The 17,742-nt window shown below is 32.7% G+C and overlaps 2 long non-coding RNA genes across 4 annotated transcripts in view; one reads left to right on the top strand and one right to left on the bottom strand.

Moving 5' to 3' along the window:
• The window catches only part of LOC103885295, a 40,150-nt gene extending 34,364 nt beyond the window's left edge, over nt 1–5,786 (bottom strand). Inside the window, exon 1 of one of the 2 annotated variants that reach the window (XR_648318.4) lies at nt 5,714–5,786. This is a non-coding gene — a long non-coding RNA (uncharacterized LOC103885295). The remainder of the gene's footprint in view (nt 1–5,713) is intronic. The other variant, XR_002522677.1, reaches the window with a different exon arrangement.
• A 30-nt stretch (nt 5,787–5,816) lies between these two features.
• LOC103885296 overlaps nt 5,817–17,742 on the top strand; it is a 90,935-nt gene continuing 79,009 nt past the window's right edge. Inside the window, exons 1-4 of one of the 2 annotated variants that reach the window (XR_004183793.1) lie at nt 5,817–5,887; nt 6,911–6,983; nt 8,815–8,922; nt 11,490–11,548. This is a non-coding gene — a long non-coding RNA (uncharacterized LOC103885296). The remainder of the gene's footprint in view (nt 5,888–6,910; nt 6,984–8,814; nt 8,923–11,489; nt 11,549–17,742) is intronic. The other variant, XR_648321.4, reaches the window with a different exon arrangement.

Here is a 17,742-nt window from a genome sequence, read left to right as displayed (position 1 = left end):
AGGTCAGGAGTTCGAGACCAGTCTGGGGAACAGTAAATAATTTTAAATTAATTTTATTTAAATTTAATTCATTTAAAATCAGTCCAGTCGTTGGAAAATGTCTAAGTATTCTTAAAATATTTTAAGTATGTGATAGTGTTTTTCATGCATCTCTACAAAGTATTTAAAAAATAACCAGACATGGTGGCAAACACCTGTAGTCCTTGCTACTCAAGAGACTGAGGCAGGAGGATTGTTGAGCCTGGGAGTTGGAGGTTACAGTGAGCTATGATTATGCCACTGCACTCCAGCCTAGGAGACAGAGAAAGCCCCTAACTCTAAATAAATGAATAAATAAATATCAAGGAGAAATATCACAGAAGCTAAATCACTTATTTTGGAGAAATTTCAGAAAAACAATGTTTTATAGGTATATGAATCTCTATTATTTTTCTTTTCTTACATAATGGCATATATTAAATGTTTACATTATATCCAAGATTGTTAAACATTTGGAAAGTGGTAACCCCTAAACATCACTGGTAGGAATGAATTTAATAACACCTTCAAAAAGACAATATGACAATATACACTAAATGTTTAAGTGTTTGTTTTTACTTTTTCCACAACTTGATTTAGATATTTTAAAAATTACTTATGTTTTAAATTGACACATAATCATTTTACATATTTATGAAATATATAGTGATTTTTCAATTCAACACAATGTATACTGATCAAATCAGGATAATTATCCTATTCATCATGTCTAACATTTATTATTTTTTGCATTGGGAACATTACAAATTATCTCTTCCAGCTATTTGAAAATATATAAGTTGTTGTTAACTATAGACATCCTACAATGCTGTAGAACATGAGAGCTTATTCCTCCAGTCTTCCTGCAATTTTTATCCTTTAACCATCATCTTTCCCTATCCCCCTGCCACTTTCCAGCCTCTAGTAACCACTATTCTACTCTCTACCCCTAGAAGTGAATCTCTATTCTTTTTCCACTCTATCTCATCATCAGTCCATCAGAATTTCTCTGACATGAAAAAGAGAATAATAAAAGTACACAAGGCATAGCTAACAGGATATGACAGTGGGTAATCTCAAATGTAATATTTGAAGAAGGCAATTCTCCAAAATTGGAATTTAAAGCTATATGGGCAAACTGTTACTACCATGCTTCTGAAAATACTCCTACTAAACTTCATGAAATGTACATTGTTGTAATGACATGTAGGGTGAGAGGGCATTAAATTGGAAGATATTAAACGATATTGAGATGGAACTCTTGGTCAAAACAGTAATTAAAGTGAGATTTCCTTGGCCATCGTATTTCTTATTCCTACTAATACCCAATAATGTTCCTACTGGTTCCAACTCATACTACAATCAGGCTTTCCTTGCTTCTCTATATTACTCTGTACTCCATCAAAGTAAGACAATAAATGAAAGAACAGTTCTTGAGAGCAAAATCATGTTCTAATGGCATCTTTGATTTTGTGTTTTAAAAAGTCAGACTATTTTCAAAATTGCAGGAACATAATGTAGCCTGTTCCTTTTTTTTTACACTAAGATTTTGCATGTGAAGAACTCTTCAATTACTTAATAAAATTTATATTTAGTAGAGAGGTCTTCATTTTTAATTAAGATTCCTTAATAAGGTAATTTTATATTAATTTTTAATGATTTTTAAGTATATTTTATTGAAATTTTTACATGCTATATATGTTTTGGTTCATAACTCTCATTTATATCATTTGTCTTTTGCTCTCTTCTAAATAAAAACTTACGAACTTCTTTTCTAAATGATTATTATTAAAATTAATAATATAAATAACAGGATGTAAATCAAAAGGTAATATTCTGAATTTGACATTTTAATAATCCTACAACATACCTAGCTTTCAACCTTTTCATAGTTCAAAAATAAGTCTCCTGACTTGCTTATTCAAATACTAAAATTTATTGCTAATTTATGGATTTAATTAGGAAATTGATACCTGCATTTTTGTCCTAGTTCTAACGCTTGTGTAAAGAGAGACTAATAACGTTTTAAAGCATCGTTTTTGTAAAATAATCTCTTTTTAAAAAATCAATTTAAAAATATACTCTATAATACTTGAACCAGCACAGAATTTCACTACACTTTTTGGATTTGTGAAAAGGTTCACTGATGCCCATTACCTACTCTGTTGACTCCAGCTATTTGCCTTTCTTCACTCATTCTGAGATTTATCTCATCAACTGCACATGTGTTTATGAGATGGTCTTTTTTGCTTGTTGATTCTCTGACATTTTTGTCGTTTGCTTTGTCTCCAGAGCCTGGCCAAATTTGCGTTTAATTTTCTCAAAGGGAATGTTTAATCTTTGGTTTTGAAATTTTAAATATATTAAAGAAAAAAATATTTCATTTTGGTTCACTGTCAAAGATAATCACCCCAATTTTGTAGCTAAGACACTCAAAGAGCCGGGCGCGGTGGCTCAAGCCTGTAATCCCAGCACTTTGGGAGGCTGAGACGGGCGGATCACAAGGTCAGGAGATCGAGACCATCCTGGCTAATACGGTGAAACCCCGTCTCTACTAAAAAATACAAAGAAAAACTAGCCGGGTGAGGTGGCGGGCGCCTGTAGTCCCAGCTACTCGGGAGGCTGAGGCAGGAGAATGGCGTAGACCCGGGAGGCGGAGCTTGCAGTGAGCTGAGATGCGGCCACTACACTCCAGCCTGGGTGACAGAGTGAGACTCCGTCTCAAAAAGACACTCAAAGAAGTAACAATCATTAAAACATTTTCAAAAATCAGAAACTTCATAAAACATGACCAAGATATATGTAAAAGATATATCATGCATATATCATTTCCTAAATAAGATTTTATTTTTCAGTCCTCTTGTGAGATTACTATTTGTGATTAGATATAATTAGTTTAGAGATTAGCTATAATTTGAACATTAGTAAAGATAAAAACAGTTTATCATGTAGCATATATTTATTGCCAAATATACATATCCTTTATATGTGGAAATTCTATGTAAAACTTATGTGAAATTCATACAAATAAAGAGTTTTAGTATATAATATATATTAATGACTGTATAATGGTAAAATGACAAAAGAATAACAGAAAAACTTATCCTATCTATATTTTTGTCCTACTTCTACCAAGGTAACCTATCATTTTTATCCTGGTTCCACTTACATAACCAATCCTAGTTCCACTTAGTGTTTTCTTTGTTGATGTTTTTGTTGGTTTTGTACACTGGGTCTATTGCTTGAATCTTAATTTCTATTTTTCATACAATCTACACAACTTGATTTTCTCACTCTTGATAGCAGGGGCCATGCCAGCCTTTACTGTATTTTTCATGGCTCCCTGCACAAATCTTGGTTCATCAAATGCAGTTACAAAACACATATCAAATCAGAAGATGAGTATCTTCATAGGCACCTATAATGTATTTACATTTGCAGATAACAATTGCATTTCACAGGTGTTATGTAAAATATTTGTAAAGTTCTTAAACATATAATGCTGTAAAAATGCTAGCCACCAGAAGATGGTGATCATTGCCATTTTATTAAGTAATGACAGAGGTCTATATTGTATAATTTTTAAATTTTATTTGGCAATATTTTAAACTTGTCTTTTAATATGACTTTTTTTATTACTATAACTAAGAACTCATTATTGGCTTTATATTTTCTTATTGAATGTGTAAATACTTGTCATTTAAATCAAACCTCGTTGACAAAATTACCTATTAAAGATTGGAAATTGTCTAGCAAAATTAACAAACACCTCATGGGAAAGTAGTAAAAATCGATGATGGTGCCTCAATTTAATTATAACATTTTGTTAATTTTACTTTTTTACTTTTGTCTGTGGTACTCTGAAATCCTTCAATACTTTTAACTAAAGTATATCAAAGAACTAAGCATCCGTTCTCAAGGAGAATTCTTCCAGTTTTTGCCCATTCGGTATCATGTTGGCTGTGGGTTTGTCAGATGTCTCTTATTACTTTGAAGTATGTTCCTTTGATGTGTAGTTTCTTGAGGGTTATCATAAAAGACATTGGATTTTATAGAAAGATTTTTCTGCATCTATTGAGATGATGGAATCAACCTAGGTGCCCATCAACAATGGATTTGACAAAGAAAATTTGATATATGTATAGCATGGAATACTATGCAGCCATTAAAAAGAAAGAAGCAATGTTCTTTGCAGCAATATGGATGCAGCTAGAGGCCATTATCCTAGGAAAATTAACACAAGAACGGAAAGCCAAATACTCTATGTTCTCACGTATAAATGGGAGCTAAAAACATCAGTATTCATGGACATGAAGATGTCAACAGTAGACTCTGGGGACTACTATAGGGGATAGGGAGGAAGGAGGGCAATGGTTGAAAAACTAACTGATAGGTCTTTGCTCAGTAGCTAGGTGACAGTATCATTCATACCTCCAATATCAGCCTCATTCAAGATACCCAGGTAAAAAACCTGCACATGTGTCCCCTGAATCTAAAATAAAAGTTGAAAAAGAAAAGAAAAAAGAATGATATAAAGGAGTACTATTCACTAAATATTTCCAGCTCTCTACTTCCCAAATTGTATAAAAAATGGAAAACTAATATATATTCAAAAGAAATAAAATTAATGTCTTGAAGAGAGATGTGTATCCTCATGTTCATTGTGCCGTTATTCACAGTAGCCAAGATATGAAACTGACCTGTTTATCAACCAGTAATGGATTAAAGAAATGTGGTGTCTGTATGTGTGTGCAAATTTTTATGCATGCACAATGCACAATATTCTGCCATAAAAAAAGTGGGAAATCCTACCGTTTGTGAAAACATGAATGAGCCTAGAGGGCATTATGAGAAGTGCAATAAGCCATAAACAAAAAGACAAGTATTGTATTATCTTACTTATTTGTGGAAACTAAAGAATCAAATTCATAGAAACAGAGTAGAACAGTGCTTACTGGGCGATTGCAGGTGGGGAATAACAAGAGACATTGGTAAAAGAGTATAAAGTTTCACCTATAAGTTCTGGGTTCTAAGATATGGTATGTGTGGTGATGAATGTATTAATTTAATTGTGGCAATCACTACTATATATATATATATATATATATATAGTATATCAAATTATGTTGTACACCTTGATTATATACATATTTGTTAATTAGATATATTTTTAAGTGTAAAAAACAAAACACCTTTAAGGCAATTTCACACAAAGAATGATTTCTATAATTCTTCTAAAACTAACAAAAAACACTATAATATTAGTGTAAAGTGGTTGCTTTACCTCTCATGATGTCAGGTTCAATAAACAGTCCAAAACAACATAAAGACCTTTAAATACAAAATAATACAAATAACTTCATATAACCTGTTAATTTAATTCATTGATACCTGAAGGAGATTGTAATATTGCATGATGTATTGTAAGTATCTGTTATCAATGGTGATGCAAACTTCTAATGTCTTTATATTATAAGGAAAAAAATGAGGCTAATTCAGAGAATGGTAAAAAGGGAAATTAAATAGCCCTAATTAATGAATAATATAGAAACTAATTAAAGAGTAACACAAATAAAAAATAAGGATTCTTATTCTTTTTTAACATACATATAAATTAATTTGAGATAAATTCAAATAAACATTTCTTAAATATAAGACAAAAACACTAATGATATACAAGGTAAACTCTTGGTACCTATTAATTCAGGCCATGGATTGAATTATTATAAAGCAGTAGAATTGCTTGGAATGAATGAAAATAAAATGATAATCTGAGTATCCATGGTGATATCCTCTAAAACAGAATGTTGCACAGGACTTCTGTTAGTGCATACTGCCTAGATCTCCAGTGATGAGAAATGTCTTCCATGTAAGGAAAGTGTGGGTTTCTTTGCTGCTCAAAACATATTTTAAAGTTATATTAAAAAGTACCTCAGACCTTAACACCTTTACTTTATGTTTTACTAATCTAAATAGTATATGGCCTTAATGGGAGCTAATGGAATGATCAAATCCTTTAGGGATAATTTATATATTATTAATAATAAAGTATTTATGAAACAAAAAGTAAAATTCTTTATAGTTGCATATTAGATATTTTATCCATAAAAAGATTTTATAAAAATTTTTATTTGATATCTTATTTGATTTTAAAAGTGATTTTACAAATTTTGTTTTGAAAATAAAACCCAATATTTCATAAATATGTGGTTTCGAAGGGAAGCAAATTATAAAATAAATTAAAATCAAATATTAGAATGGAAAGAAAACTAGAGCTTATTAGCATATATATGCAGTTGAAAAAATTCCTTTTTAACTTGTTACAATGTTTACAATGATAAGTGAATTGGTATTATTGGAATGATAATCATTTGAGCCAATTTTTAAGAGGTATTAATGTTTCCCCTAATTAGGAGAAAACTTTTTAAGGCTTTCGTCTTCTTTTACTTCCTGCTACCTCAGTTCATGTGAAAATCAAGAATCTAATAATCTATTTGTTACCCATTATGTATCAAATACTATTTATAATGAAAACAAATCTCTACTCAGCTTAAAATGTACAGTATAGCTCAAAAGTATTTTCTATTATTTTAGGTAAAATGAATTGTCCTAGGTAGGACTGAGATGTAGCTGAGTTAGTATTGCATTTGCATAAGAAAATGGCAGTCTAGATTAACATTTCTATATCTCCTTGATCTATTAAATGCAAGCAATGCATACATTTTATTTAGATGATAAATCACATTTACTTTGTGCTGTTTTCTTAAGTATAGTTTTCAGAGAGAAACCTTATTTGTCCCTCAAATAATAATTTTAAAATGCTAAACCTATAAATATACCCTACTTGATAAGCAAGAGAATATGAAAACTAACTCACATTTTCTGTCACTAGAAATCTGAAGGAGGGCTTTATTCTCAAGGCTTCTACTAGTGTCTGGAACAATGGAAATCCTTACGAAATACAGGTAGAGGGTTGAATAATTTTACAGAGTAAAATTTGATGAACAAGTTAACAAATATGTACTGAATTCCTCAATTCAATCCCAAATGCATAAAGTTCTTTTTTGAATGTAACTGTTTCTAACTCTTTATCATAAGGAATCAATACAGATCAGTATAACTTTCCAGAGGCCAGTTAAAATGTTTCATAAGATTTATTTTTCACCCAGGAGCTAGAATCAGGGCTAGTGTAACTAAATATAATATTTCTTTTCTAGAAACCAATATGTGTAATAAGTGTAAGATAATATTTTTGGAGTATATTGTTTGGGATCTTAAATGCTTTTCTCCAAAATGCACAAGTTATGCATAAAAATGTCTACACTTCAGAAGTTTTAAACTTTTTAATCAGAAAACATTTTTATATAAAGGGATTGCATTTAAAGTAACAGAAAATTATTTTATGACCCCCAAATAGATGTTTTTAACAAATACTTTGTGATTAAAGAATCCATCAAATAGCTCAATTAAAATAATTACTTGATTTAATCAATGAATTAACTAAGCAAAGTTCTTAGGCATAGCATCATCTAGTGAAATGAATTTGTTTAAATATTTGATTAGTATTTAACACAGTTCATTATGTGCTTTAGCAATATTGGAATAATGTGCTTAATAGTCCTAGGATATAGCCTAGGGGCATAGTATACAATATTACAATCTTGGTGCTCTTCTTGGAGATGATCTTGGGATATTGCAACTTCATTCCAAATTAGAAGCTTAAGGAAAATTAATGAGGGTGTTAAAGATACAAAGAGCAGAATAAATAAGTAGTCACTCTGTAAATAAAAAAATTATCCCTTGAGTGAGCTCTGGGTTAATTTCTGGTCTTCACTGTACCCACTATATAATTAAAACATCTTTGTAGAATATAGAAATCTATTGACACATGTATTTGATCTAACTCAAAGCAATTTAAAATTAATATGAGAACATATTTTTGTGAATAATTCAGCAATAACAGTTTTGCCTTTCTAGAGGTAACGTTGAGTTACATGGATCTTCAATGTAACTTGTCTATATTTCCCAAGACTGTTTTGGTGATATGATTATCCCATTTTGATATTTACCAGTGAAATGTGACTATTTTAGTTCTCAGTTTGTTTTCAGTACATACGATAGTCTCCATGCATATGCAGAGTCGCAAATGTATTTTTAATAAATTTTTTTTAGATAGACAAATCTAAGACTTATCAGGAAAGGTTTGTGTGGTTGTGTGAATGAAACGCCTCTTAATTTTTCAATAAGACATAGAGACTATTGGTATTTTAGTATTAGACCATAATATTTTTCTTTTCACTATTGCTGGACCCTCAGGAAAACCCTGTTTACTTCCAAATGATCAAGATATGGACCATAAGAATGTTGACCTAGAACTCAGAGCTACTAGGAATTTTAGTCATTAAAATAAAAGCGATTACTACTTTGACTTTTAAAGGCAAAATATGCCTTCGGAATCCAGATTGAAAATGTATACAGCAACATGTAACATGTATCCAACTATGCAAAATGATTAATAATTAAAGAGAAGCTACCACCTGAAAGTAGTTTTAATTACAACCTTGTCTTTGCCTTTCATGTAGCTAGTTATTTTGTAAATATCACAGCTTGTCCAGTTGCTCTAAGTACTTATACTAAACATGTCCTTACTTCCTCTCTTATTTTTTACTTTTCTTTAAAAAAAAAAAAAAATAACATATCCATTGCTTAACTATGAAATAGTACTGATACATTTAATTTTTAAAACAATCAGTGTTCTTAACTCCTCTCTACACTTTCTCCTTTATCCATTCTCAGAAGCACCACTGATATGGCTTGGCTGTGTCTCCACCCAAAATCTCTTCCTGAATCGTACTTCACATCATCCACATAATCCCCATGTGTCAAAGGAGAGACCAGGTGGAGGTAAATGAATCATAGGGGTAGTTTCCCCCCTGCTGTTCTCATGATAGTGACTGACTTCTAACATGATCTGATGGTTTTAGAAAAGACTCTTCTCCCTTTGCTGGTCACTTCTCCTTCCTGCTCTCTTGGGAAGAAGGTGCCTTATTTCCCTTTTCCCTTCTGCCTTGGTTGTAAGTTTCTTGAGGCCTCCCCAGCCATGCTGAACTGTGAGTCAATTAAACCTCTTTACTTTATAAATTACCCAGTCTTGTGCAGTTCTTTATAGCAGTGTGAAAATGGACTAATACAACCACTTTAATTATTTTAGCTATTTTTAATGCTATTTCCACTTCTACATATTTCTAAATAGCATGCAACTTGTTAGATTAAGTTTACCCTAAAGCGCCCTGCTTACATATTTTAAGTTCAGCCTAAAAATTTCTCTGGACCTACTGAACTGCAATCTAACTGGTTGTGTAAACAGACTGTAACATACCCTTGCACCAGTCATTGAGTTTTGGCCAATCAAGGGTGGCAGACTTTTCGAACAGTGTTCAAATAAGGCAATCGCTGAACTGTAACCAATCCAGCTGTTTCTGTACCTGAATTTTCTTTTCTGTATTTGACTTTCCTTTTTCCGGCCATAAGTCTTTCACTGTGTGACTGCACTGCAACCTGTCTGAACCTATTCTGGTTTAGGGGCTGCCAGATTTGTGAATCTTTTTTTTTTTTTCTATTAAATCTTGTTAAGTTTAATTTGTCTAAGGTTTTTCTATTAACAGCCACTACTGCTATCTTCTGATTCATTAAGTTTGAGGGTTATATATTGACATTCCGTTTTGGTATGTCAAGATATAAAAATGGTGGGTTAGTTAATATTAAAAATATACCCTTACAAGTACTCACATGTGATTATTACAATGTGCCGTGATTATGTTTCTTATTTTTTAATATTATGTTCTGGAATAAGTATAGATTTACATGAAGTTGCAAAGATGGAACATAAGTTGTACTCTTGACCTAGTTTTCTCCAGTGTTTGCATCCTATAGCCATAGAGTACAATATCAAAACCAGAGAATTGACCTTGGTAGAATGTGATGTATGGCTTCACATGTCCTTTTATCGCAATGCAGTTTTCTGTAATTATTTGCATTGTAATGAAAATACAGAGTTCTTCCATCATCACGGAGTTCTTCCTTAAGTGTTATGCCAACACCTCTGAAATATCTAACTCCTGGCAACCCTAAACTGTTTTACATGTTTTTGATTAAGCAGTTTTGAGAATTCTATAAAAATAACAATATGCAGTATGTGAACTTCTGATTTTTTTTTTCCACCCAGCATAATGCCATTGAGGTCCATTTAAGCTGTAGATGTATCAGTAGGTCATTGCTTTTTATTGTTGAGTAGTGTCCCATGGTTTGAAGGAACCACTGTTTGTTTAATCATTAACTTATTGAGGGTTGTTGTGTCTGTTTCTAATTTTGAGCTATTAGAATTCACACTGCTATGAACAATCATGCACAATTTTTTGTGGACATAAGCCTTAATTAACTTCTCTGATTCAGGAGTGCAATATCTGGCATTTATGATGAATGTCCTTTTAGTTGTTCAAGAAACTGCTGAACTATTTCCCAAAGTGCCTGCACCATTTTACATACCCGCAATGTACAGGGGATCCAGTTTCTCCACATCCTTGCCAACATTTGATATTTTCATCATTTGTTATTTTAGTTCTTCTGATGAATGTACTGATATCTCATTATAGTCTTAATCTGTGTTTCTAGTGTTGTCCAACATATTTTCAAGTGCTTATTTGTTATTAATATATCCTCTTTAGTGAAATGTTTCTCTATGTCTTTTGCCCATTTTTCTGAGTGGTTTGTTTATTGTTCAATGTTGAGAATTGTTTATATGATTTTGACACAGATCCTTTGTTTAGTTTGCAGACATTTTTCTCCCAGTCTGTAGCTTGTCTTTTGATCCTCTTAATGAGGTCTTTCAAAAGGTTTTTATTATGGCAAAGCCCAGTTTATTAATTTGCTCCTTTTAGGGTTGTGCTTTTAATGTCATGTCTGAACTTTTCACCATGCCATAGGGCTTATAGATTTTCACCTATATTATCTCCTAAAAGTTTCATAGTCTCAAATTTTACATTTTTACCACTTTGAATTAAGTTTTAACTGGGACATGAGGTTTACATTGAGGTTTATATATTTTTTTCTTGTGAATATATTCAATCACTCCACCACCATTTCTTAAGACAATCCTTCCTTCCTTAAATTGTTTTTGTACCTTTGTTCAAAAAAATAGTTGATCATATTTGTGTGGATGCATTTATGGGTTTTCTATTATGTTCCATTGCTATGTGTGTTTATCCCTCCCCAAGTACTACACAGTCTTTATTACTGTAGCCATATCTTACGCCTTTGAAATCAAGTAAAGTGATCCCTCCCATCTTATTTTTTTTATAATTGTTTTAGTTACTTTAGGGCTTATGTCTTTCCATGTCAATTTTAGAATAAACCTATCTATTTTTATAAATAATCTTCCTGGGATTTTGATAGAAATTGCCTTAAATTTATAGATTACTTTGGAAAGAGATGGCATCATTTTTATGCTGAATGTCCCATCATACAACATATGGTATGTCTTCCATTTATTCAAAATTTCTTTGATTTCTTTCACCAGCATTTTTAATTTCAGCATAGAAGTGCTATATATGTGTTAGAGTTGTACCTATTTCATTTCTATTGAGTGATATTAAGTATTCTTGTATTTTAAATTTTGGTTTCCTTTGTCCATTGTTAGTATGTAGAAATGAAATTGATTTTTGTATACTGATCTTATGTCTTGTAACTCCCTTGCTCTGAACTCACTTACTCATTTTACAGGTGTTGTATTTCTTTCTTTCCTTTTGTTTGGTTGTTTTGATATTGGATTTTTTTTTTTTTAACAGATCATCCTGTCATCTAGTAATAGGAAAAGTTTTATTTGTGTCTTTATAAACTTGATGTCTCATATTTTTCCTTTTTTTATTGTGCTATCTATAATGCCCAATGTCCATAATATGCTGAATAGCAATGATGAGGACAGGTATCTCTGCCTTGTTCCCAGTCTTTCACCATTAAATATGATTATAGCTGTACATATTCTGTAGAATGTTGTATCAAATTGAGGATATTTCTATCAAATTTCTGACAGTTTTTTAAATGAAATGTGTTGAGATTATTTAATCATTTTTATAGATCAATTGATATGACCATGTGATTTTTGTTTTATACTTTAAAATAATGAAGCACATTAAATTTCAATTATCAATCCAACTCTAAATCCCTGGAATACACAGGGATTTAAATACATGGAATACATTGGTCATGGTACATAATTTTCTATATAAATACACACACACACACACACGCACACACACACACATACATGCTCCTAGATATATATGTAAGCCATGATTTTTTAATTAAGGATATTTGAGTCTATATGCATAACAGATATTGATCTGTAGTTTTCTTTTTTAACTGTCTTTATCTGATTTTGGCATTGTGGTAATACTAGGTTCATAAAATAAATTAAGAAGTGTTCTTTCCTCTTTTTTCTGGAAGAGAAATAATATGTTATTAATAATTCCTTAAATGTTTGATAGAAATCTTCGGGAAAACCATCTGGGGCTGTAGATTTCTTTTTTATTAGTTTTATTGAGTATATTAGCATCATAGTCTTCCTCTAAGTATTAGATTTCTCTAACGCTGCTTGAAAATGTGTTCAACCAAACATTTCTATTCTTAAACCCTGTTAAAGTTCGTAATGAGCAATCACAAAGGAGAAACAAGATGAAACTAAGAAAATTCTGAGTTAGGTTACAGTTCCCATCAGTAGGTGGGAAGATCATCATTCATCAGTGTATCCTCCAACAACATGATCCCATCTTCCATCTTCCAGGAATGCAATGTCCTTCATAGGAAGATACACTCAAAACCTTTTTTAAAAAAAACAAATATATTATATTTATATAGAAGTTTTAGGTTTACAGAAAAGTTGAACAGAACCCTCTTCCCATCTTGCCCCATACCCACATAGGTTGCCCTATTGTTAGTATCTCTCATTAGTGTGATAAATTTGTTACAATTGGTGAGCCACTATTGACACTATTATTAAGTAAAGCCCATAGTTTATATTAGGCTTTGTTCTTTGTTTTGTACAGTACTATGGTTTTGACAAATGTATAGTGTCATGAATTTATCCACACAGTGTTATATCATATAGAATGGTTTCACTGCCCTAAATACCCCCTTTTGCTTCATGCATGTATTTCCCTCTTCTCCCCCCAGTTTCCTGGCAACTACTGATCTTGCACTATTTCTTTGAATGATTTAATCCTCACAGGAACTCTGTGAAATTATTATTAGTAGTGTAACCTATTATCCATATGTAACAAATGAGGAAACTTGTTGAGGGTCATGTAGCTAATAAATAGTGAAGTCAGGACTTAAAAGCAGGAATTCTGACTCCAGATACCAAACTCTTAATCATCATGTTATAATTACTGCAACATGAATTAATGTCACAAGTGACAGGAGAATTATTAAAAATTAATAAAATAGTTTCTTTTGGTTTTAAAAATGAAAGCTCATAAAAAATAAAATAGTGAAATGGAGTAGTTAAAACATAAAGGATCAAAATCCTTATACATTTCTCTCTCTCTCCCCCATATATATTTTTATGTATGTATATAATATGTATATGTACTCTCTCTATATATATCCTTTACATATATATGTATGTATTTTGCAGACCAGGATCCAGTCACTGAGAGACTGAGAACAAATCCAGTGGATTATACAATGTTTCCCTCCCTATCACCTTGTCACCACTCATATTCATATCTATAGGTATCACAGCCTAAAATTAACTATAGTGTTCTTATTTTCATCTCCCCTTTTGTCATTGTGTTTATCTAGATATTATTTATTAAAAAGGTTATAAGCTTTGCAGGTCTTTTACCTGTAATTCACTGTTACCATGTCTGATTGATGTACTGGTAAGTATAATAGATTCAGTGCCTGGATCATTTTAGGCACTCAACAAATGCAAGCTGTTATTAACGTCTTTTTTTTGTAGGAAAAATGTCCTTACAAAAAGTATAGTATGTGTCTTTACAGAGATTAAATTACTATACTTTGGGTACTAGACACTTCTCATGAATTAAATGAAAGTTGTAAATCATTACTACTTGCTAAGTATCTGTAAAGCCCTATTTCTTTAAAAATTTTAAAGATTTCTAATGGTAGAAAGTACTTTTATACTTACTTTTGGAGTCATGGAAATTATGAAAAATTTATTCTGCTCTGACCTAAATTAAATTCTTTACATTGATTTACAAACAAATTTAGGTGATTAGAAAAGAGAATTGCATTTTAATGGTCAAAAAAGATGGTCACTCTGAATGCTATTTCACACAAAGAAACCCACATGCTGCTGGTATCTTAGTAAATGTATGCCACATGGATGTGACCATTGTTCTGACTACTTGATAACTCCCTTCCTCTTAATATGTTTTTTTTTTTTTTTTATTTTTTATTTTTTATTTATTTATTTATTTATTTATTTATTATTATTATACTTTAAGTTGTAGGGTACATGTGCATAACATGCAGGTTTGTTACATATGTATACTTGTGCCATGTTAGTCTGCTGCACCCATCAACTCGTCATTTACATCAGGTATAACTCCCAATGCAATCCCTCCCCCTTCCCCCCTCCCCATGATAGGCCCCGGTGTGTGATGTTCCCCTTCCTGAGTCCAAGTGATCTCGTTGTTCAGTTCCCACCTATGAGTGAGAACATGCGGTGTTTGGTTTTCTGTTCTTGTGATAGTTTGCTAAGAATGATGGTTTCCAGCTGCATCCATGTCCCTACAAAGGATGCAAACTCATCCTTTTTTATGGCTGCATAGTATTCCATGGTGTATATGTGCCACATTTTCTTAATCCAATCTGTCACTGATGGACATTTGGGTTGATTCCAAGTCTTTGCTATTGTGAATAGTGCTGCAATAAACATACATGTGCATGTGTCTTTATAGCAGCATAATTTATAATCCTTTGGGTATATCCCCAGTAATGGGATGGCTGGGTCATATGGTACATCTAGTTCTAGATCCTTGAGGAATCGCCATACTGTTTTCCATAATGGTTGAACTAGTTTACAATCCCACCAACAGTGTAAAAGTGTTCCTATTTCTCCACATCCTCTCCAGCACCTGTTGTTTCCTGACTTTTTAATGATCGCCATTCTAACTGGTGTGAGATGGTATCTCATTGTGGTTTTGATTTGCATTTCTCTGATGGCCAGTGATGATGAGCATTTTTTCATATGTCTGTTGGCTGTATGAATGTCCTCTTTTGAGAAATGTCTGTTCATATCCTTTGCCCACTTTTTGATGGGGTTGTTTGTTTTTTTCTTGTAAATTTGTTTGAGTTCTTTGTAGGTTCTGGATATTAGCCCTTTGTCAGATGAGTAGATTGCAAAAATTTTCTCCCATTCTGTAGGTTGCCTGTTCACTCTGATGGTAGTTTCTTTTGCTGTGCAGAAGCTCTTTAGTTTAATTAGATCCCATTTGTCAATTTTAGCTTTTGCTGCCGTTGCTTTTGGTGTTTTAGACATGAAGTCTTTGCCCATGCCTATGTCCTGAATGGTACTACCTAGGTTTTCCTCTAGGATTTTTATGGTATTAGGTCTAACATTGAAGTCTCTAATCCATCTTGAATTAATTTTCGTATAAGGAGTAAGGAAAGGATCCAGTTTCAGCTTTCTACTTATGGCTAGCCAATTTTCCCAGCACCATTTATTAAATAGGGAATCCTTTCCCCATTTCTTGTTTCTCTCAGGTTTGTCAAAGATCAGATGGCTGTAGATGTGTGGTATTATTTCTGAGGACTCTGTTCTGTTCCATTGGTCTATATCTCTGTTTTGGTACCAGTACCATGCTGTTTTGGTTACTGTAGCCTTGTAGTATAGTTTGAAGTCAGGTAGCGTGATGCCTCCAGCTTTGTTCTTTTGACTTAGGATTGTCTTGGAGATGCGGGCTCTTTTTTGGTTCCATATGAACTTTAAAGCAGTTTTTTCCAATTCTGTGAAGAAACTCATTGGTAGCTTGATGGGGATGGCATTGAATCTATAAATTACCTTGGGCAGTATGGCCATTTTCACGATATTGATTCTTCCTATCCATGAGCATGGTATGTTCTTCCATTTGTTTGTGTCCTCTTTTATTTCACTGAGCAGTGGTTTGTAGTTCTCCTTGAAGAGGTCCTTTACATCCCTTGTAAGTTGGATTCCTAGGTATTTTATTCTCTTTGAAGCAATTGTGAATGGAAGTTCATTCATGATTTGGCTCTGTGTTTGTCTGTTACTGGTGTATAAGAATGCTTGTGATTTTTGCACATTAATTTTGTATCCTGAGACTTTGCTGAAGTTGCTTATCAGCTTAAGGAGATTTTGGGCTGAGACAATGGGGTTTTCTAAATATACAATCATGTCATCTGCAAACAGGGACAATTTGACTTCTTCTTTTCCTAACTGAATACCCCTGATTTCTTTCTCTTGCCTAATTGCCCTAGCCAGAACTTCCAACACTATGTTGAATAGGAGTGGTGAGAGAGGGCATCCCTGTCTTGTGCCAGTTTTCAAAGGGAATTTTTCCAGTTTTTGCCCATTCAGTATGATATTGGCTGTGGGTTTGTCATAAATAGCTCTTATTATTTTGAGGTACGTTCCATCAATACCGAATTTATTGAGCGTTTTTAGCATGAAGGGCTGTTGAATTTTGTCAAAAGCCTTTTCTGCATCTATTGAGATAATCATGTGGTTCTTGTCTTTGGTTCTGTTTATATGCTGGATTATGTTTATTGATTTGCGAATGTTGAACCAGCCTTGCATCCCAGGGATGAAGCCCACTTGATCATGGTGGATAAGCTTTTTGATGTGTTGTTGAATCCGGTTTGCCAGTATTTTATTGAGGATTTTTGCATCGATGTTCATCAGGGATATTGGTCTAAAATTCTCTTTTTTTGTTGTGTCTCTGCCAGGCTTTGGTATCAGGATGATGTTGGCCTCATAAAATGAGTTAGGGAGGATTCCCTCTTTTTCTATTGATTGGAATAGTTTCAGAAGGAATGGTACCAACTCCTCCTTATACCTCTGGTAGAATTCAGCTGTGAATCCATCTGGTCCTGGACTTTTTTTGGTTGGTAGGCTATTAATTATTGCCTCAATTTCAGAGCCTACTATTGGTCTATTCAGGGATTCAACTTCTTCCTGGTTTAGTCTTGGAAGAGTGTAAGTGTCCAGGAAATTATCCATTTCTTCTAGGTTTTCCAGTTTATTTGCGTAGAGGTGTTTATAGTATTCTCTGATGGTAGTTTGTATTTCTGTGGGGTCGGTGGTGATATCCCTTTTATCATTTTTAATTGCGTCGATTTGATTCTTCTCTCTTTTCTTCTTTATTAGTCTTGCTAGTGGTCTGTCAATTTTGTTGATCTTTTCAAAAAACCAACTCCTGGATTCATTGATTTTTTGGAGGGTTTTTTGTGTCTCTATCTCCTTCAGTTCTGCTCTGATCTTAGTTATTTCTTGCCTTCTGCTAGCTTTGGAATGTGTTTGCTCTTGCTTCTCTAGTTCTTTTAATTGCGATGTTAGAGTGTCAATTTTTGATCTTTCCTGCTTTCTCTTGTGGGCATTTAGTGCTATAAATTTCCCTCTGCACACTGCTTTAAATGTGTCCCAGAGATTCTGGTATGTTGTATCTTTGTTCTCATTGGTTTCAA

The sequence above is a fragment of the Papio anubis genome, chromosome 5, assembly GCF_008728515.1.
Source record: "Papio anubis isolate 15944 chromosome 5, Panubis1.0, whole genome shotgun sequence".
NCBI classification, from domain to species: domain Eukaryota; kingdom Metazoa; phylum Chordata; class Mammalia; order Primates; family Cercopithecidae; genus Papio; species Papio anubis.
The sequence above is the reverse complement of the archived record's forward strand: the minus strand, read 5'-3'. Positions and strand labels throughout refer to the sequence as shown.